This window comes from Gadus chalcogrammus, chromosome 3, assembly GCF_026213295.1.
Source record: "Gadus chalcogrammus isolate NIFS_2021 chromosome 3, NIFS_Gcha_1.0, whole genome shotgun sequence".
Taxonomy (NCBI): Eukaryota; Metazoa; Chordata; class Actinopteri; order Gadiformes; family Gadidae; genus Gadus; species Gadus chalcogrammus.
Genome location: NC_079414.1, coordinates 181,946 through 205,932, shown reverse-complemented (window position 1 = coordinate 205,932; position 23,987 = coordinate 181,946).

Here is a 23,987-nt window from a genome sequence, read left to right as displayed (position 1 = left end):
TAAGCTACAAAAAAATGAAATCAACTGGATCAATAAAGGACACATTCAACAAATCAATACAGAACCACATAAAACTGATCGTAATGTAGGGAAAGCACCTTCATTGCAAATCTCTGACACTCTGCCAGTGGACGAGGTTGAGGCAGCTGAGGTCTGGGCAGCAGAGGTCGAGGCAGAGGACTGGGCAGCTGAGGTCGAGGCAGAGGACTGGGCAGCTGAGGTTGAGGCAGAGGAATGGGCAGAAGACTGGGCAGCTGAGGTCGGGGCAGCGGACTGGGCAGAGGACTGGGCAGCAGAGGACTAGGCCGAGGTCTGGGCAGCAGAGGTCTGGGCAGCCGAGGTTGATTGTTGATGTGAACTGTAAACACAGACAGAGGGCAAGAATAAGACAAAGGCAAATAAAACATTTCACAGGTTGTACAATGGTGCTATCTCTGTTCACTGTATTGCACATGACTGGAAAAGGAAGTCCATAAGGCATTGTGTCAGGTCTGTTGCGTAGTAAAATTGTATAATTGTTTGGATGACTACCTACATTCCACAGACATCAATGTGGTCTTGGATGCTGGCCATGTCAATCGCTTGACCACAGAACATACACTCCACCTCACACTGTGTGTGTGGCCCGGGCTCCTCTGTCTGGGAGATGGTCTGGAAAGACAAAATGAAGTGAAGAGAAAGAGTTCTGTAAGCTGGTGTGGATCAGCTGATGTGGGCTGGCTTTAGCATACTAACAGCTGATATGGTGGGCTACAATTTAATTTACAAAGAATTACATACTACTCTACAACAGGAACTTACAACAAATACAGAGATTAGGTGCAAGATTAACCACTTGATTAGAGAATAGCAGTAGGGCAAAGGAAAAGGAAGGGAGAGTCCATGGCTAAATTAACTACATAGCCTGCCAGAACTAATGCAGAATGCTCAATTTGACATACAGCACATGATGGATAGAATGGTAGATATAGACAATCATGCAAAGTAATTAAAGTCTTCATAAACAAAATATTGTTACCTCAAGATTAATATCCCTTTGAAGGGGCCTGGCATAGAGAATTGCCTGCCCGATATTTGCCGTACTACATAAGTAGTGTGGCGTGTACCCTTCCCTGGGACAGTCGATGGGGATGAGGCATTTTGACCTTGTAGTTCCCCTGGCCCTCAGGAGCTGGTATCCCCCACAGTCCCTCAGGGCCGGATAGTTAAATAGCAGAATTGCAGTGAATTCTGTAGCAGTGCAGAATTTATCTGTAAAAAGAAATCAAGAAATCAAGTGACACAAACAATTGTTAATGGTCTGGATTTACAAATGTACAACCTACCTGCCTAGTATTGGCTCTGTCACGTTAAAATTGTACCGGGGGCGAAAATTGTACCGACCTACGTCATCAGTTGTCTGTTGCCAGGCAACGGACAACAGATTACGTAAGGGGTTCTCCGTTGCCAGGCAGGTTTCAATCGCGCTCATGTTGCCGAAGACGAAATAATATAATACAGATAACGGATCGCTAGATAACACTTGTTTTTACTTTATATTTGTGTTGCATTTAATTGTTTAATCGAATTTAGCTAGTAAACTGAATGTTTAATGTGTATCATAGTCTAGCTAGCTTGTGTTAATTTAATTTCCTTAATTACGTTTAGAGAACAGATTATAGGTGATAGATAGATAGATAGATAGATAGATAGATAGATAGATAGATAGATAGATAGATAGATAGATAGATAGATAGATAGATAGATAGATAGATAGATAGATAGATAGCTGAGCAGGCATTTACTTACTGGTAAATGTTTATTATCATTATTATTCACGTTATCCCCATAACATTTAGCTATTACTGTGTAGGGAAATAGATAAATACAATGCAATACAATACAAATATAAAGTTAGGAACCCTAATAAATGTAATTTGTAAAATAAGTGTTATCTGTCTAGTCACGCTCAATGAACGAGTTCGCGAATGTTCAAGAACCTTCCACGTCGTTCAACGCGATCGTCTGTTGCCAGGCAGGTTTGGAATGGATTACTATGGATGACGTAGGCCGGTACAATTTTCGCCCCCAGTACAATTTTAACGTGACGGCTCCCCTCTGGTTTAACACAATAGCTCAAGACAATTAAAACAAAAATACGTTCCCCCAAATTCAACAGTTTGGACATAATGCTTTGTACTTTTACCTGGGAATGTAATTTTTTTTTCCCTCAGTCCTGCCCTCTCCAACAGAAATCGCTCAGCAGGATTGGGAACTTCCTCCTGGCGCCTTCCAGTGAGACAGAAAAACCTGTGTGTAAATGTTTGGGTTTTCGGTGTGCGACGTGGGGGATGTGGACGGCGCTGGTGGGGGGCCTGGTATGGCCTAAACATCCGTACAACCTCTCCTGCAATAAAACAACCAATGGCCATGAATATTTTCGTAGGGCTTTTACACTTTTTATACATGCTGAGATAATGCAGACATTCCTCCATACTAGTTGTAATACCTACAGAGGTGACATTGGGGGGCCCACAGTTTAGTTTTAACAATACTTAGCTAAACTTTTCTAAAAGTTATTTATTTAGTTTAATTGATTATTGATGTTTGTTTTTTTTCCCACGTGTATCATATTAATTTATAAATACGACGGAGTATTGGCCAAACGTGAAGAAAATAAATATTTTTGCCGTGACGAGATTAAAATCGACGCGTCGACTTTAAAGTCAACATGTCGACATTAAACTCAAAATGTCGAGAATAAAGTTGAAATGTCATGTCGACTTTAATCTCGACGTGTCGACTTTAAACTCGAAATGTCGAGAATAAAGTTGAAACATCATATCGACTTTAATCTCGACGGGTCCATTTTCCGTTCCTCAGCACGCAGACACTCCGGGCATCCTCCCAAGCGTGCAGCGGATGACATGAAGTAGTCGACAATATCACTGGGGTCATTGTTTGTGGTGTAGGCCTCCATCCAAACAATATAGCCGACTAAAACCGTCAATGCAACCAGTGATGGCAATGCCGCAGTACTGCAGCGGATGACTACTTGGTGTCATCCGCTGCACGCTTCGACCTGTCGATTCTAATCTCGTCACGGCAAAAATATATTTTTTCTTCACGTGTGGCCCTACAACTCCGTCGTATATAAAGGTGTGAACGCAGGGTTACGGCTAAACTTTGAACAGTAGGGGCTTACATACCCCGGTTTGCGCGCCCTTCTCCGGTGCGATCCGGTGCAGGAACGGCCTCCCGCAGCAGATGCGCGACCGTCCTTTCCGCAATTTTCAGTTATTACTACGTAGTTACAGTAATAGGGCACAATGCTAGGCATAAAAAATAACGTGCCACGTGCGTGGATGATCAGCTGGTCTGACGAGGAAGTGACGTAGTTCCCGCCCAGACGCTGATTGGCTGATACGTTTGCCACTTTGCATATTTACTTTTTGGATTCCGTTTTGGATTCCGTTTTGGATTCCGTTTTGCGGATTGAAATGTCATTTGAATATCGCAACACACAGATCGTGGCGAAGTGGATTGAAATCACGGGGACGCTATAGATTTTCAATTTGAATGAAAGAACTCAAAGAATTTGACAAAATGTTAATTCTATTTTTATTGTAATAACTTTTGCAAATTGAATTGAGGATTGCATTGCCACTTTGCATATTAAAATACACTTTGAATAACGTATTTACAATTATAAAATTGCATAATGAATTGTCAAATGCATGATGTAATGACTTATTGAATTGCAAATTGCAAATTGCATTGCCATTTGAATTTTGCTACATATATGCTTCCATAGGACTGAGCAGTAGTCTTGATCGTTGAAAAGGAGATCAACTTCATCTTCCGGAGGGGCAGTTTCGACGAACCTATCCACTCCCTCCCACACGCCCACGCCTTGGGGTTTCGACTGTATACTGGTTCCACTCACAAATGGGCGCTACGTACGGCACCTTTTGTAAGTCTCCTTCGACCCTGAAGAGTAGTTGGCTCAATCATCTTGTCAGAACTAAAGTGTCTGCTACAGATCTTAGAGTGAGTGGTGATGACATATTTATCATGGCGTATGTTTACAATCCATTGACTCCTCACGTCAGTTTGGCTCGGAAAGCCATGGAAACGTAATACCCCTTTGGATTTGGCTAAGACGCTGAAGTTGGCATCCGATTCGCAGCATCCGATTCGGCAATTGCTGGTCCACCTTAAAACGGTCGTGATTGAAAACCACCTAGAATCTTCAAATCGGTCCTGATTGAAAACCACAACACCTAGACTCTTCAAATCTGGACTACATTATCACAGTGAGGCTATACCTTATCTAAAACATAGTTTCAGATTTTTTAAACCTTTACCCTATTTGTGAAAATGCAATAAAGGCACATTTTAATGCTTTTTAGGGGTCCAGACCGCATTAAAACTGATCCTGATTGAAAACCACTACACCTAGACTCTTCAGATCTGGACTAAATTATCACAGTGAGGCTATGCATTATGTAAAACATAGTTTCAGATTTGTGAAACATTTACCCTATTTGTGAAAATGCAATAAAGTCACATTTTAATGCTTTTTAGGGGTCCAGACCGCATTAGAACTGATCCTGATTGAAAACCACTACACCTAGACTCTTCAGATCTGGACTACATTATCACAGTGAGGCTATACATTATATAAAACAGTTTCAGATTTGTGAAACCTTTTTAATTTGAGGTAATTAACGTCACATGTTGTAACTGATTACACATTTAAATTCTTAATTATTATTTTTAAATGGCTAATTGTTAAATGGCTAAATAGTGGTTCTGAAATATATTTTATGAATGCAGACTTAAATGAGTGTGCTGGTCAAATTGTATATCGTTTAGTCACGTAGTGTTCACCTGTTAATAATAAAAAGTAGGCGGTGCTGAAGAGAGGATGGAGTTACAATGTTTTTTTGTATTTGTGTACTTTGTATTTCTGTTTGTGTATTTATTTCGTTTTTTCACAGTGACGTTGCTGGAACCAATTAAGGAAGAAAAAAACGTCAACGAACATCAGTGAAGCGTCGTTCATCTGTCATAATACGTTTGGGAGCAGTTATACCTACCCTACCAAACTATAGTGTCTTTCTACCTATACACCTGCGTTCAGGTAAGAGCAGAGCGCCACCCAATGCCCACACAGTGAAACAACACACAAGTACATTCGATTGCCTCACACAGAGATATTGCAGAAATTCTGTTTCATGAGATAAAGAAATGGGATTACGGGAGTCTTTCATCTACGCCGTTGTTCACAACTATTTCCACCAGCTCTTCATTCTGAATGCACCTGGCTTCAACAGCTTCTGCTGCTTTGTTCTAAAGCAGAAGAAGATTTGCAATGATTTTTATGGGGGGGTTATTGATGGCATGCAGGACTTAAATTATTTTGAGAAGTTAAGGCTTTCTTTTTCCTAAATTAGTTGTTCAAACTTACTCTGATCATAACAGTGTGGCCAACACGGGAGTTGGCCCCAAGTATTTTTTGGATGGTCGTCTCTTTGATGACAGTATCTCCTCTTCCGGGCTTTTTACCTTCTTCAAGGCCATCATAAAAATGCCAGCTTCTATCCAAACTTAATTTGTGGAATGCCACAAAGTGGTTTGAAGGCAGGTGATATGTCACAGCAGCTGGCTGGTACCTTTGTGACAAGAGTATTATACAAAAGACTGTGTAAAATAGCAATATAAACTCATGGAACATGTTCAAACAAACAGCAAAATCTTATCACAGCCAATTACATTATATGTACTGTATGTGAGTCTTACTTTCCACCAAGAATTGTTACCAGATGTGGCAAGGCTGTAGGATGATGCCTGTTTGTTAGGTTCCCATGGTTGATTACTGAGACCAGTAAAATACATGGCTCTCCATGCACGAAGACACGCTGCTGTGTTGTCTCATTAATAGGGCATTGTTTCAGAGCTCTGTTGAGATAAATGGAAGAATAAAGACTAATTGGCTTAATAAAATGAAATGTTAAACTCAACATATTATTAGACTTATTAGAGCATTGAAACTTTAATAACAAAAAGCGGCTCAACCTTGATGCAGGCTTTGAGTCAGTCCTTGTTGAAAATACATGTGCCATACACCTTGATATTGCCAATGCCTCACCAAATCTTGTGGAATTCTGAAGGAGGGCAAAACAGTACAAAAAAAACTGTTTTGTCTCCTTTTTGCACTGCACCTTGGACATCTTCATGCTAATCAGCTTCAGCATGTGAGCAGCACAGAGGTGGATGACTGTCAGTTGAACTGACTGCTGCCCTTGGCATACCTGAAAGCAAAGCTTTAGATATTCTGGAACACTAATGGTGCTGAAGGCCTGAACTACAACTTGTAGTAGTCGCGATGCAGGCAAGTTAACCAGTGCAGTATGATTGGAATACTTTGGTCAGCTGTTAGCATTTCTGCCAGAGGAACCACAGTTTTGGTTGTCGATAAACAGGGAATACAAAGGGCATAGTACAATATAGACTGGCTGGATTGGTGAGGTTTGGAAACGACACTGCCAGTGGCATCCAAATACAGAAAACTGGTATTTTTCTTTTGTAGATCTTGGAGAATATTTAGCTGGGTCTCCAAATAACAATGCACAATAAAAGGACAGATTGCAATAAACTGCACACTGCTGTGCTTTATTTTGGTCCTGGGATTTCGCTCATCCTGCATTTGTTGTATAGCAAAGCACTCCATGAAAATATCCTTATCCAGGCGATTTTTCTCGCTTGATATCTTTTTAAGGACTTTGAGGGACTTTACATCATTGTGGTTGCCTGCAACAAATTTCTCTTCATCCGCACTGGCAAGTGTTTTAGTGTGGAGAAGCATGGGAGAAAATTCTCCAAGTTTTCCTTCAAGGTTGTCGACAGTGTGTGTGTGTCATGTGTGCTGTTCACAACAGCTATGGGGCCGACATTTCCCTGGACTGCAACATGTACCTTTACTTCACCTATTGTGAGATTTGGATCTTCAGCAATAGAGAGTCCAAATGTGGCACAGCCTGTGAACTTACATACAGCCTTAGCCTTCCAATACATCCCATTGGATTTTCTGCTCTGAGAACATCTTATTTTGTTTGCTTTGAATGCAAGGACACAACATTTATTGACTTTGCCTATTTTATTGCTAATAAGTTAGGGTGACCAGACGTCCTCTTTTTCCCGGACATGTCCTCTTTTCGAGACCTAAAAAATGCGTCCGGCAGGGATTCCAAAAACGTCCGGTATTTTGCCTCGTCGCAAAAAAAAAATAAATAAATATTGTTATTATTATTTATTTTTATTTTTTTGCCTCGTCGCATATTTGTGTTTCTGGGTCTTTCACATAACCTACTAGTTATTACCATTGTATATGTCTATGGTTATTATGGCCTTCCAAGTTCTGGAAATGGTATCTCCCTTACGTTCCACCTTCTTGCGCGAGCTGACTGTAGAGAGAGTCTGTCATTGGGCGACCGATCTCAGGGTTGCCAGAGCCACGATAATTATCCTCCAAATACGACCATTTTGAGCCTTTGGTACGTTACTTTGCCATTTCCAATCTGGCAACATTGAGCACCTGCAGATTACATCTGCAGCCATGCCTAAACGTAAATGTAAGTTCACGGACGAACTAAAGAAAAAATACCCATGTTTTCGCCTCAGCCGTGATGCTTCAGAAGCTGAGTGCATGACATGCAGAGCAGGCACTTTCGTGTCAGTGGCAAATAAAGGTGGCAGCGATTTGGAAGCTCACGTGCACTCTGCAAAACACAAAACTGCAGCAAGAGGAGAGAGCTCATCGAGTAAAGTGACCGACTTTTTTGTGAGTTAAACCGACCATTCTGTTACGGCTGCAGAAGGTACCCTTGCTTTTCACACTATAAAGCATCACAACAGCTACAGATCAATGGACTGCACATCTGGTTTGCTAAGAAAGATTTTCCCAGATTCGGTGACAGGTCAAAAAATCTCAAGTGCTCGCACCAAGACAGAAGCCATTGTTAATGCCGTGATAGCCCCACATTCTGTTGAAGTTGCTCTGGAAGCACTTAAAGAAATCCCGTACTGTGGCGTGTCTACTGATGGCAGCAATCATGGAGCTGAGAAAATATTCCCTCTACTCATTCAATATTTTGATTGGAAGAATGGCGGTCTGCAAAGTAAATTAATTGAAATTAAAAGCACCCCAAATGAGTCAGCTGACACCATTACAGAATACATCAGAGAAACACTGGAGAAGAAAGGGATATTTTCCAAATGTATTGCATTTACAGGAGACAACTGCAATACCAACTTTGGTGGAATCCGGCGTCCTGAGGAAGGGAGAAATGTTTTTGCCAACTTAAAAAAGTCCTTGCAGAACAAATCTTTAATTGGCGTGGGCTGTCCAGCACACATTCTAAACAATTGTGTTCACCATGGAGCAGACACACATCATATTCAAAATGTATCAACATTTTCGTATCTATACTGTGCGCACAGAGAACCTGAAGGAGTACTGTGAGTTTGCTGATGTCGAGTACAGAACTCTCCTCTCTCACAGCAAGACACGGTGGCTCTCATTATTCCCAGGCATCGAGAGATTGCTGCAGATGTATCCAGCCTTGAAAGCCTTCTTTTTGTCTCAGGAAAAACCACCCATGCTGCTCAAAAAGTTTTTTGAAGATGAGTTCAGCGAGATTTACCTGTGGCAAATGCATTCTCTCATGTGTATATTTCAGACGCGCATTCAGGAGATGGAGAGGGAGAACAATTCAGTTGTGGAAGTTAAAAAAATTCTTGACAAGGTCCACACCATGATTCATGAACGGAAGACAAACAACTTCATGCCTCTTAAGGTCAAGGGCATGCTGGCACAAAAGCAGAACGATGGATTTGGTCAAAGGTGTGACCATTTCAGTGCTGACGTACAGGGCCTGTACAGTGCGTGTCTTGCGTATTTAGAGAGATGGATGGCGCACATGGAGGAGTTCTCCACTTTCATGTGGATGGATCTGAGTGAGATACCTGACTGGAATGATGTTGAGGGCTGTATCAGGCACCTAGCTGAAAAAGGGGTGGCAATTGATGATGCAAAGTGCTTTGATCAGGTCACCAATCTCAAGAGATTCATTGAGAGAAGTAACAGCGATGGAGAATTCAGTGAACTTCAAGCACACCAGAGGTGGACCAAATTCTTGGAAAAATCCAAAAGTGTCGATTTTTATTCAGAGCTGCTCAAGATTGCACAGTTTTTTTTTGCAATACCTGCTCACAATGCAAATGTCGAGCGAATTTTTTCCCTGATGCAAGCCCAATGGACCAAGGAGAGGAATCGGTTGTCTGTTGAATCGCTGAAGGGGATTCTGTGCACCCAGTACAATTTCAAAAACATGACCTGCAAGGACTTTCATACCTATTTGATAGGTAATCGCCAACTCCTGGGTAAGATTCAGTCTTCAGAGAAATATGGCCAACCACATGAGGAGAACTGAAAAGTGTCTTAATTTTCTTATTTTAATATGTGGCCATATAAGTAATTTATTATTTCGAATGTTTTATTTGTTATTATTATTGACACATTTAAATGCCACAAAAAAGATTTGTTTTACATTTGCACTTTGCAATTTTGTTAAAGTTCAATAAATAGATGTTCATATTGTCATTTGTGTCATTTTTGTCATTTCATTTGTGACATTTGTATGCATTCACATGGTCATGGTGCGGCATGCTATACACTACACCCCCCCCCCCCCCGCGACGAAGTGTCCTCTTTTTTACAAACTCAAATCTGGTCACCCTAAATAAGTAGGGATGCACGATATATCGGCAGTGATTTCGTTATCGGCCGATGTTAGTCATTTTTTAACATATCGGCATCGGCCCGATGAGTAAAACTGGTCCGATATTTACAGCCGATATTTATTTCCGTCTAGTTGCCGTTGTGTGTGTTTTTTGCCCATGCGCAGCTTGTTTGGTCATGTGACAGTGACGCAGCCAGAGACGCACGGAGAGGCAGTACAGGAGTGTTTGTCACCTTAACTGAAAAGAATCAATGTCGGCGGTTTGGATGTTTTTTACGGTCTCAAATTAAGGTACTCGAATTGCAATATGCAGTACTTGCAAAGCCGAACTAATGCGCGGAGGATGCCGTGTCAAATCATTCAACACCACTAGTGGTGCAACGGTTCACGGGTTTCCCGTGATCCGTACGGATCAACCCTCACGCCTCGTGCCCACTGCACCGTCAGTCAACGGACGTGGGAAGGCGTGGCTGACGGATGGGGGAGTAGTCTTTGCAGATGCATCCGTCAGCCAATCAAATCGGTTCGCCGGGTTCTTCCCGCTTCTTCCTGCTTGTTGCGAGGCAAGATGACCCGCTTTCCCGCTTTCCAGTATCGTCAGAGCCCGAGTCGCGTCACAGTGCTTAAATTTGCATACGCGATCTGATTGGATGACGGATCCGTCGCTGCCGAAAAAGTTGAACATTTTTCAACTTTCTGACGGTGGCGAACGCTCCAACTGAACGGACGGATCCACAATGCATTGCGCGTCTGTCCCCATGCAAAGTCAATGGGCAACGGACAACTGACGGAGGCAGTGGGCACGGGGCGTCACGGTACGGCCACACCAAACGCGTTACTCGCGTTGGATAACGCGAGTAACGCGCCTAACCTGATGCTTGATCATTGTGGGGTGGTTACTCGGTTCAACGCTTCCAACGCGTCAACGCGCCAACGCAGCTAGATGAGTCCATGTCCATGCAAGTGAACGGAGCGTTCCCTCTTCGTCATAACTATCAAACCAAACAGCCTTCACATTCACCGAGCGAACATTATGAAAGTAAAATGCACATTTCTCACTAAAAATGTTTCCATAAACGCATTTAATGGCGTAACTATGTTACTATTTCCACCCAGAATAAAGATAGTTGTCGGCCGTGGCTGCGCTGGAGTCCGAGGTAGGAACCCCAAACGCCGCCGTGTTTGGGTGATAGAGTTTAGATCGGGTTAGATTAAATAATCTCTGATATAAATAACAATAATCGGGTTAAATAACTTCACATGGTGTGTCTGGTGTGTTTCCAGCATTCGTAGTGTTGATCAGCAGAGAAATAGTCCGCCAAGACGTTGAGGTTGCTTAGCATCCAGACACTCAGTCCATGCAATGGAACGGAGCGTTCCCTCTTCGTCATAACTATCAAACCAAACATCCTTCACATTCACCGAGCGAACATTATGAAAGTAAAATGCACATTTCTCGCTAAAAATGTTTCCATAAACGCATTTAATGGCGTAACTATGTCACTATTTCCACCCAGAATAAAGATAGTTGTCGGCCGTGGCTGCGCTGGAGTCCGATGTAGGAAACCCAAACGCCGCCGTGTTTGGGTGAAGAGTTTAGAATAGAATAGAATAGAATAGACTTTATTTGTCATTGTGCATTGGATACACAACGAAATTTGTTTGTGCAACCACTAACAAAAGTGCAGTTGTGCTGGGTGGAGGGTAGGAGTGTAGTGTGATTATTAAGTTCTGTGATGGCCCTGGGGATGAAACTGTTCTGCAGTCTGGAGGTGCGGGCTGTGGTGGCCCGGTAGCGCCTGCCAAAGGGTAGCAGGGTGAAGATCGGGTTAGATTAAATAATCTCTGATATAAATAACAATAATCGGGTTAAATAACTTCACATGGTGTGTCTGGTGTGTTTCCAGCATTCGTAGTGTTGATCAGCAGAGAAATAGTCCGCCAAGACATTGAGGTTGCTTAGCATCCAGAGACTCTGTCCATGCAAGTGAACGGAGCGTTCCCTCTTCGTCATAACTATCAAACCAAACATCCTTCACATTCACCGAGCGAACATTATGAAAGTAAAATGCACATTTCTCGCTAAAAATGTTTCCATAAACGCATTTAATAGCGTAACTATGTTACTATTTCCACCCAGAATAAAGAAAGATGTCGGCCGTATGCTTCTGTCCAAGCTCACTACTCTCTGCCAGTGACGTCGGGTCAAGCTCAACGCTGATTGGCTATCGCGGCCAAGCGTCACGCGTTGGAGCGTTGAAAGTTCAGATTTCTGAACTCCGGGCGTTGGCGCGTTGGGCGCGTTACTGCGTTTACGTGCGTTATTACGTGCGTCTGACGCGCCTAACGCCCCTAACGCGACGCTTCATCGCATGTAACGCCCCGTGCCCACTACATGCGTCCGTTGCGTGATCCCCATTGACTTTAATGGGGACGGACGCGCAATGCATTGTGGATCCGTACGTTCCGTTGGAGCCTTCGGCTCAGTCAAGAAGTTGAAATATGTTCAACTTTTTCAGCAGCGACGGATCCGTCATCCAATCAGATCGCGTCTGCAAATTTAAGCACTGTGACGCGACTCGGGCTCTGACGATACTGGAAAGCGGGAAAGCGGGTCATCTTGCATCGCAACAAGCAGGAAGTAGCGGGAAGAACCCGGCGAAGCGATTTGATTGGCTGACGGATGCCTCTGCAAAGACTACTCCCCCATCAGTCAGCCACGCCTTCCCACATCAGTCGAAGGACGCATGTAGTGGGCACGGGGTGTAACGCGTCTACGCGCCTATACCAATGGTTCCCTATGCAAAAATGCCGAATTTTGATGCCCCTAACGCGAGTAACGCGTTTGGTGTGGCCGTACCGTCAAGGTTCGGGACGCAAGTGATCCGCGGATCGGCTGATAAAAAAAAAAAATTGCGTTCACGTGATCAGTGCATGTTTAAAGGACAATTCCGGTATTAACAACATCATCAAGTATCGTAGCGAAATACAGTTTCTGTTGTTTTATTTGGCGTTCCGTAATCCCAAAACCGGAAACAGGAACAGGAAACAGGAAACCGGAACCGGACATGTTTATATTAGTCTTTTCGCTCGGTTCTCCGGATCAACAGTAGGGCTACAACCGAGTGAAAAGACTACAACCAACCTCCCTTGATATATTTGATTTAGCCTATTTCACAGATTTGAGTTGAAAAAAAGAGTCCCTCTGAATTTTTCACAAATCGCACCCTGCTTAGGCTACTCTACCATGTTTTACAAATTAAACAGAGATTGGGCTATAAGTATAAAACTTACCAAGTCATTGCAGACCAGTGTAGCTATATGGTCTAAACTTAAGGAACAATTAAAGCTAGGATCTACTATGTTTAAAGGACAATTCCGGTATTAACAACATCATCAAGTATCGTAGCGAAATACAGTTTCTGTTGTTTTATTTGGCGTTCCGTAATCCCAAAACCGGAAACAGGAACAGGAAACAGGAAACCGGAACCGGACATGTTTATATTAGTCTTTTCGCTCGGTTCTCCGGATCAACAGTAGGGCTACAACCGAGTGAAAAGACTACAACCAACCTCCCTTGATATATTTGATTTAGCCTATTTCACAGATTTGAGTTGAAATTGACTTAAACTTGAAACACTTTTTGTAATTTATTGGACAAGTGTCTGGTTACCATGAATATTGGCAAATTTGATTTAAATTATATAACCTTGTCAAGATATTTTGATTTGTGATCGTTATTGTGATTTATGATCCAAACTTTTTCATATATTTTTCATATTCTTTATCGCCATTATTCTCATTTTCATATTTTTTCATATTCTTTTTTTTCTGCCTCAGCAGTGCTCTCGTTCTAATTGACTTTCTGTCACTGTTCCATACAGTGTACAGCCACTTCTTCTTAACAACAGCCTTGTCTTTAAATATTTTCCCAGCTAAGGTTTCCCACATGGGGCTGTTCCAAGGGATTTTCTTTGAAAGATTTACAAAAGCTGAGTTCAGCCACTATCTTATCCTCTCCTCCTGACTGTGTCCATGAATCTGGACAGCCATGTCTTTGCCCTTTTCTTAATTTATCCATGTTGAAACCTGACAAATCAAAGTAACGTATATTAGGAATGCGCGATATAAACGATATAAACGATAAAAAATGGCCTACGATAGAGATTTTAGTTATATTGCTCTATCGCGATAATGCATGTTTGACGCGATCTATCCATGACCCGCGAAATATAAAGAGCCACGAGCTGCAACCGTCTGCAACGCATCGTCCGCGACCCGCGAAATTTAAAAAGAGCCACAAGCTGCAACCAGCTGCATCGCATCATCCGCGACCCGCGAAATTTAAAGAGCCACGAGCTGCAACCGGCTGCAACGCATCATCCGCGACTCGCGAAATTTAAAGAGCCACGAGCTGCAACCGGCTGCAACGCATCATCCGCGACCCGCAAAATTTAAAGAGCCATGAGCTGCAACCGGCTTCAACGCATCATCGTCATCCAAGTAAATATGGCTGAAAGCGAAACGGAGGAGCTGGTGATTGCGCTCATTTCATGTTCATTTCAAAATTGTATGCGTTCATTTTGCACTTTTATGTTTTAATATCAAGTATCTGTGCACACACTTGGAAGATTTTTCTTTATTTAAAATAGCCATAATACTGGACGTATTTCCCGAATTCACAGTATCCGTTTCTTTATTAACAAGACACCACCAGTATTAATTTCATTAAGAGAAGTATACGTCATTACACAGAAGATTTTTTTCTCTGTTAAAGTCTCTGCAGCTACAACATTATGTTGTATGATTACAGTTTTGCACAATAAATGTTCTCAAAACGACATACTAAGTTTCTTTCTTCTTTTGTTTTATGCATTTAGCAGTTTAGCTTTCCTTAGAGTCTATGTAACCTGTTCTGAAATGGTTCTATTATGATTTATATATCGTGATATATATCGTTATCGCAATAGGTTGCAATGTATATCGCAATATGGATTTTAGGCCATATCGCCCATCCCTAACGTATATATATATTTCTATTGAAACCACACAGTAGCAATTAACAAAATGTTGTAAATAACACTTGTGTCAGGGTGCGATTTGCTGGGGGATGAAGAGGAAAAAAAAAAAAGGAAAATAATTACTTGAATGAAACAAAAACTAAGTTGTGTAATCAAATCAAATGAAAACAAAAAACCACAATAAAAAAAGAAACGATATATCCCTTCCTTAGCTAAATTATTTTCATCCCCCCCCCTTACTGATTCCACTTTACAATTAATAAGAATAATTTAAAAAAGCAAGTGGAGCAATCAGGGGCCCTTTTACCCTTTTCACATCATGATTACAAAATAATCAGAAACAGTAAGCTTTCTATCTACATGGGAGTGGACAAATATGATTGGCTTTATTATGTATAGTATTATTATTATTATTATTATTTTTTAAACATCCTAAACAATTTCAAACACTGTCCAGAATATTATCCAGAATCTCAAAAGGTACTGACTTGTTTGGATTTATCTTTTTTTCCATTTATTTTTAGATTGGGCGTTAACTCGATGTATTTTATTGTGAAAATGAATGGATGTTGTTATGCTGTTTCAGTTTTGTTTCTGTTTTACTTTTATTGAATAAAAAAAATCTATTGTGTATTATTTTAATCTGCAAATTGTTTTAATGTCTACATCTGTACTACTAATAATACATATGCTTTGTGGTCATGGTTCGAAATAAAATATTTTGAATAATTAGATTAATAATTAAAAAAACATTATATTTTTATTATTTTTAGGAAACCAAACAAACCATTTTCTAAACAAAGACTTAAATCAGTGCCATATTATTGATAATGAGTCTGCTCATGTCCTTCAACTGTCTTTTAGTATGGTCACAGTGCGTCATCACTTCACCAAGGCTAACTTATGAAAAGGGTTAGGGTTAGGGTTGGGTTAACCCTAACCCTAAACAGAGAAATCGAAATTACGTTTCTCTCCAACCCACTTTGCAATGAGTACAAAAGGATAAAATTAGATAAGAAAAAAAAAAGTGCAATCTTAGTAACATTATTATACAATACGTTGTGAAGCGTCATGCATAGGCTACAGCAAAGTTCAAGTTCTGAAATTCGTGATTCAGTGTTGGGGTTTACTAGACGATAGCAACGCGCTTTCCTGCGTTACCCAATCCGTGTTTGCCTGTGTGTAAAGTTATGATCTGTTTAAGTGCGTTTGCAGGGTCGGGTAAATAGCTGTTGGCTCTGCTACCACTTGTTGAGAGGGCTATAGCGCCAGCTAGCGTAGCGGTACAATTTATAGAAGTAACTAGTAATAAGTAACTAATTACTTTTTTTTTTGTAATTTGTAACTACCCCAACACATTTAAGATTCATGGTTTCAAAAAAGAGTCCCTCTGAATTTTTCACAAATCGCACCCTGCTTAGGCTACTCTACCATGTTTTACAAATTAAACAGAGATTGGGCTATAAGTATAAAACTTACCAAGTCATTGCAGACCAGTGTAGCTATATGGTCTAAACTTAAGGAACAATTAAAGCTAGGATCTACTATGCTGAAGAGCTAGCATGATTTGGAATTAGCTTCTCCTTGGAGTTCTGTCAAATCTGAAACTATGTTTTACATAATGTATAGCCTCACTGTGATAATGTAGTCCAGATCTGAAGAGTCTAGGTGTAGTGGTTTTCAATCAGGACCCGTTCTAATGCAGTCTGGACCCCTAAAAAGCATTAAAATGAGCCTGTATTGCATTTTCACAAATAGGAAAAAAGGTTTCACAAATCTGAAACTATGTTTTATATAATGTATAGCCTCACTGTGATAATTTAGTCCAGATTTGAAGAGTCTAGGTGTAGTGGTTTTCAATCAGGATCAGTTCTAATGCGGTCTGGACCCCTAAAAAGCATTAAAATGTGCCTTTATTGCATTTTCACAAATAGGGTAAAGGTTTCACAAATCTGAAACTATGTTTTACATAATGTATAGCCTCACTGTGATAATGTAGTCCAGATCTTAAGGGTCTAGGGGTAGTGGTTTTCAATCAGGACCCGTTCTAATGCAGTCTGGACCCCTAAAAAGCATTAAAATTAGCCTGTATTGCATTTTCACAAATAGAAAAAAGGTTTCACAAATCTGAAACTATGTTTAATATAATGTATAGCCTCACTGTGATAATTTAGTCCAGATTTGAAGAGTCTAGGTGTAGTGGTTTTCAATCAGGATCAGTTCTAATGCGGTCTGGACCCCTAAAAAGCATTACAATTTGCCTTTATTGCATTTTCACAAATAGGGTAAAGGTTTCACAAATCTGAAACTATGTTTTACATATTGTATAGCCTCACTGTGATAATGTAGTCCAGATTTGAAGAGTCTAGGTCAGGGGTGCCCAACCTTTTTTGACCCAAGATCTACTTTTCAAGTAGCCAACCTCCCGAGATCTACCAGCAAACCTACCTTCAAGCCGGGGGGGGGGGGGGTAGAGAACAATTGTTGACGGGGGGGGGGGGGGGGGGGGGGTTGTATCGTGAACCTACGGACTTCAGTGGGGGTTTCATTCCGTCTGCGCACGGCACCTTCTCAACGATAATCAATAATCTTCCTCCCACTCAGGGTGAAAATGGTAGGTCTTAGCTTGTTTCCCCTCAGCCATGCCAACGTTTAGGAGTGTGTAACTACTGTTGACGGCTTTCAACTGCTGTTAACAGCACATGCGCTACCGCGCGTATATGTCCCGCGCAAATTTAATTTCATTAAAAAAAAAAAAAGATTTTTTTTTTTTTTTTTTTTCTTCACCCCTCGCGATCGACTTGGGATCTGTCGGCGATCTACTGGTAGACCGCGATCGACTGGTTGGGCACCCCTGGTCTAGGTGTTGTGGTTTTCAATCAGGACCGAGTTGAAGATTCTAGGTGGTTTTCAATCACGACCGTTTTAAGGTGGACCAGCAATTGCCGAATCGGATGCTGCGAATCGGATGCCAACTTCAGCGTCGTAGCCAAATCCAAAGGGGTATTACATTTCCATGGCTTTCCGAGCCAAACTGACGTGAGGATTCAATGAATTGTAAACATACGCCGGGATAAATATGTCATCACCACTCACTCTAAGATCTGTAGCAGACGCTTTAGTTCTGACAAGATGATTGAGCCAACTACTCTTCAGGGTCGAAGGAGACTTACAAAAGGTGCCGTAGGACGTAGCGCCCATTTGTGAGTGGAACCAGTATACAGTCGAAACCCCAAGGCGTGGGCGTGTGGGAGGGAGTGGATCGGTTCGTCGAAACTGCCCCTCCGGAAGATGAAGTTGATCTCCTTTTCAACGATTAAGACTACTGCTCAGTCCCTGAACCGGCTGCAATGGATATGTCCGATAAATTCGCCCGATACGCGTCTCTACATGCACTTGTATGGGATCTTGTCGCCCCGTCGCGTTTGGTGTGAACGCAAAAAAGTGGGGAATTTGGCTTGCAGATACTACTGAATGGTGCGCATCTGGGGGGATTTAGAAGTGGGTATACGCAATGATGACTGAAAAATAAGTGGGTATACGCCGTATGGACTACACCAGTGCACATAACTGGCCATAAACTTTGTCTTGTAGCCCCTCAGATACAAGATGCATCACCAAGCACCAGCCATGAGCCCACAGGTCTAGAGTGCGCAGGTAGGATTGCTCATTAAGTGAATGTTATTAGAATTAATAGTATTGTGTAAAAGACCTAGCCTGGTCTTACCAAACTCATACTTCATTTCATTTGCAGAGTCTGGACCTACTCGATTGACAAACGTTAACTCACTTGAAGGCGGGTGTCTGAAGTTTAAAACTATTGGATCTGCCCAGTGCCACTCTGGATCTGCCATAACCAATCTCTAACGTTTGGCTGGGAATCACGTTGCGCGCAGGCTGTAAACAAACGAAACACCGTGCATGAGGATCTCCCTAAACGAGAGCTGACTTTAAGGATAAGATATCTGAACACTAATTTGCTTGATATTGCAGATAAGGACATGCTGATGTTGTATTTTTGAAATCTAAGTTCTGATTATGTCATTACAGAGTGCAACCCTTTTTATTTTTTCAAATTTAATATGTCATATTTCATTTATTCTTTTTATAATTTGTTGAAAAGGATGTTGTGTTGCAAAGAATAATGGTGGAGACTCATGTTGAAATTAATCCCAATTGTGAAGCAACCATTTCTACCACTGAATTGGAATTATTTTAGAAAAAATACACAGAATTACAAGGCTTTAGAGAACGGTGCGCTATTGTATGCTTAACATGTAAAGTTATAATTACATTATTTAAATATGATAGGTTGTGATCTAAAGTGGGCCGGTCTGAGGCATGAAACTCCAGGGCTGAAAATGAGTCCCACTCCGGCCCTGTGTGTGTGTTTACCTGCTGAAAGCGTTTCTGCCTGTGAAAGATGGTCCTTCTGCCGTTTGCCTCCCACAGTAACGCTCTTCTCCGTATTCTTGCAAATTATGAGCACAGGGCCAGCAGAACTGATAGGCAGGCCCGTCTTCGATCTTAGTTTTTTTTTTTTCGTGTAATGTCACAACGCTTCAAGCCTGAAGCGTTGTCCGATGCCACAGACTCATCTTGACCCACAGCCAGCCATTTGGCCCCTTTTTCGGCAGAATCCAATCGATTTTTATCAATGAACTGCCGGTAACAAGTCGGGTGAAAACCAGCGTCATCAGGAATATCTTTATATTCAACATCGATACAGGATTTGAATGTCTCGGCTTCTTTATGAGACTCTCCATGACAGCAAAGCCACCGTTGTAAACAATTCCTGTAAGTATCCCACCTTGTGAGAGTGAAATCATTCACCTCTTCATTCCGTACAGACGTAACATGCATGTAGCATATTTTGTTGTTATTTTTCGAACTTTTCTAAGGTGTTTCAGATGTTTTAGAGTATTTTCCTCTTCATCGCTAGACTTTGTTGACATCGGTCGAATGTGAAGCACGTGACAAAAACGTCACCTTTCGGGACGAAAATGTTCTTACGCTAAGCAAGAAATAGTCCCGACTTTATACACTAATTAAAAAAATACTGCAGGATGTCAAGTGGAGAATCTTTTTCAAGGACCAAACTTTTTTTAGTGCCCAGACGTGGGAACGAGATGAAACGAAAAACGGGTTCACCTTATGGCCTAAAAAGTCATTTTGTGTCAACAAGAGACTGACTCCACCGACTATCAATTGCAAGTTAAAACAGCCGACCACTTGAGTGCAAAAAACACAAAAGACCTCGCCACAGCACCAGCAAATCTTAAACAATAAATATCGCGTCTTACCTTTATTTATGTGGCAGTGGTCTGCAGATGCATCCCGTGGTGTAGCCTACCACATCCATTTAGTTCAACAGGTTATCGTTCTGTTACTGTCCATGGTACTAGCAACCTGCTCTGGTGCTTCTTACCTATGTATTCAGGCTAAAATGACTTGATAGTCTGATGCCTCATCATCCCAGCCAAAGAGTATTGGTATTATTAGTAATGGCTACTTGCCAAATCGAAAAAATAACTTCACACAGTGTGTCTTTTTCCAATGTATTTGTTATCATTCGTAGCGTTGATCAGCAGAGAAATAATTCGCTAAAGTCGTCGCTTAGCAACCGAATACGAATGTAGTCTACAGCATTGAGAAGAGCCGTGTAATAAGTAAGGGATAATGTATAGAATGCCGGTTATTATCGGGAAAATAAGCCCCGACAGGGCAAACAAGACACCGACGCGCAACGAGGGTAATTGCTTCCCACTGAAGGGGCTTAAATTCGACCGGCGACGTTCTATATATTATCCCGCTTATTACACGGCTACTTGCCATAACGAAAAAATTACTTCACATTGTGTGGCTTGTTACAATTTATTTGTTACCATCATTCGTAGTGTTTATCAGCAGAGAAATAGTCCGCCAAAGACGTTGACGTCGCTTAGCAACCGAAGACGCTGGGGTTGAAAAGTTACCGGACCTCTTGAGGAGTGATACCAAAGACGTCATTATAGGCAAAAAGTCATTTGTTTTCCTTGACAGCGGTCTATTTATATCTAGCATTCACCGCGAAGTTGTGAAGAGCCCATGCAAGTGAACGGAGCGTTCCACGGCATTGAGAAGACCCGTGTAATAATCCATAATAATTAAACTCGAGATTAAACTCGAAGTGTTGAGTATAAAATGATTCATGACGAAATCTGGTGGGGACGCGTCCCCGGCGTAATCGACGCCTATGTCCAAGTGTCACACTGCTAAAGAAACAGATTGTTTCCAACTAACTATTTACGAAAAATGCAATCAATAACTAATGTACAAATAAATGGTTACATTTCAACCAGCAACGAAGTTGGAGTGGCCTACACACATAAATAATTGTAATACACCAACATTGTTAACTGTCATACATAGGTAGCTAAACAAGCTAATGAAAAATTAAATACCAACGGTGAAATGTTAGACTATTAACAATAATATAAAATGATACCGTAATGCATCTGTTCTTTGTCTTTGGATCTTTTGAATAAATGGATCAATATATGGTGAATCACATTGATCTGTCACGGTTAGCGGCAGGCAGGCAGGCAGGTAGGACAGTTCGGGTAAAAGGATAATTTATTAACTCAAAAGGCAAGGAACACAGGTGACGCGGGTAACACAGGGAACACAGGGAACACCGGGAACACAGGTAACACACAGGACACAACTCACCACAAACTAAAATGATCCGACAAGGAACAAAGGTAAGACAAGGGCTTAAATACAAAACACACACAGGGCACGCAACGAGTAACAGCTGAAACACATTAGGGGAGGGGAGGGGAGCAGTAATCACACAGGAGGGAAACCTGACATGTGGAGAAACAAGACCGATACCAAAGTAAAACAGGTAACACACCAAAACAAGAAAAGGAAACCGACAGACCGTGAGAGTTATTGAGCAGCAGCTGAACCAGTCGAAAAATCTGACAGGTTAACGGAGCGCTGAACTAGGCCCTCTCGGATGCCAGGTCGAAACAACATTTGTTTCACTACAACTCCTTTCAGCTGCACACCTCCTTCTCCAGCAAAAAATAATTAGAGAGAATGGCTAATAAAACGCTTGAGGTGGCGTTTTGAAAAGAAAAAACATACATTTCTTTAGGACATGGCATGAAGGTAATTATGAGCCTTTGATTGATATCCAGACAATTTCTGCGGAGACACAATCCTGTACCCCACTTGTATTGGAGTGAACGGAGATATCTACTTCTGGGTCCCATGATTTGAGGGACCCGTCCACAGCCCGCTTAAACAGCTGCAATACCAGGCTTGGCCGCTGAGCACTGGTGGATTGCGGAAGTATGCAGTGTTCCTGGGGGCTTGAGCCGAACACATTTGGTACTCACACCGGATTGGGATACTTTTGGAGGACGTTCAGGCAGTGTTGCCAGATTGGGCGGTTTTTCCCCACTCTATTGAGCTACTTTTAATCACGCACCAGCTCACTATTCTCTTACACACGCACGCACACACACACACACGCACGCACCAGCTCACTATTATCTTACACACGCACGCACGCACGCACGCACGCACACACGCACAAACACACACACACACACACACACACACACACACACACACACACACACACACACACACACACACACACACACACAGTGCAGGGCAATACATTTGACCTTTCAGATTCTTCAGTTCAATTCATTTTACATTTTTGCATTTTCAATGCTTTGCGCTTTTCATTCAGCTGTCACTTTATTTGTTTCATGCCATTTACATTTTCTTAAATGTTGTGCATGTTTACATTGTTTACTCCATTTAGACTTTTGAACTTTTGTTCAAATCCCTTCACTTGATTTAAGTCATTTAACGTTTCTTTATGTCTTAATCTATGTGGCTTTATTAAAAAATATTTTAAACCTCACTATGCACGACAGCCCTCTACAGGAAATGCATTTTTTTGTTATTTTTTGCAATTCATTTCTTGAATGTCACATAATCTAAAGTTTGCCATTAACATTTAGGTAAAAACCAAACTTTAACATTAATTCTGGTGAGTAAGTCTCAACATGAAACTTAAAAGACAGGTCTTCCTCAAACATAAAGTCCATGTCTTTGTATGAGCAAACTATACTGGCCTGCCATGTAATGTATGGGGCAAGGAATGAAACCAGGTAGTGTTCTGGTAAAAATGTTTTAGTTGTCTTCTCTTAAATAACTTATTTTAAGCAGAACCAACCGCTACAGGAACAGTTTTGTTCCTGCAGCCATTATCTGTACTAATAAATTGTTGCAGTGCCACTATTGGTGCATAACTTTGTTGCACTTTCTGATGTACTGAGCACCTCTGTGATTTTTCTGTGTGTCTGTCTTGTCTTCCGTGAACGCCCTTTTCTTGACCTGCAAACCAAATTTACCCACGGGTACGAATAAAGCAACCTTGACCTTGACCTTGAAGAATTAAGATTTAGCTGAATAATTTAAAATGCTCCTAGTAGCTTTAAAATTTTTCAGGTGATAATAGATAAGCATACAGGTCTATATTTAACATGGCAGCTCCAAAAAGTGTGTGTTTGAACGCCGCCCGCTGCACTCTGCATACACACCGATGACCGACTCATTCTTTAAAGGGGACATATTATACCACCAGGTGTGAGTGTGATTAGCCTTACAAGCCGTTTCGAAAATCTTCCCCATATGACATCACTATCTGTGCTGGATAGATGAGCAACTTTACTTCCGTCAACTGGGTAGGCTGGTGGACACGCCCACTAGTGATGTCATATGGGGCAGATTTTCATGTATGCAGAGTGTGTGCAGCGGGCGGCGTATTTGGCGCTTGTGGATTGAAGAAAACTCCCACAATGCCAATCAGTGTTCACTCCCTGAGGGACGTAACATAACAGCCAATCAGCGTTCACTCCCTGCAGTCCAGCGTGAACAAACTCATGGTGGAGAAGAGATTGTTGCCGTTTGTGGACTCCCGGAGCTCTTGTGGTAGAAATTAATGATTATATTCTATGGTGAACTGTGATTATTATGAGGTCTTTTATATATATTAGTGGAAAACACACGGTGCCTAAGTGTCTGGGTTTAGAACAGATGGAGCCCCCCCCAAAAGGAGCAGGGCTATCTTTGCAGACCATTTGTTGTCTATTTTCTGACCATTCAGGTTAAA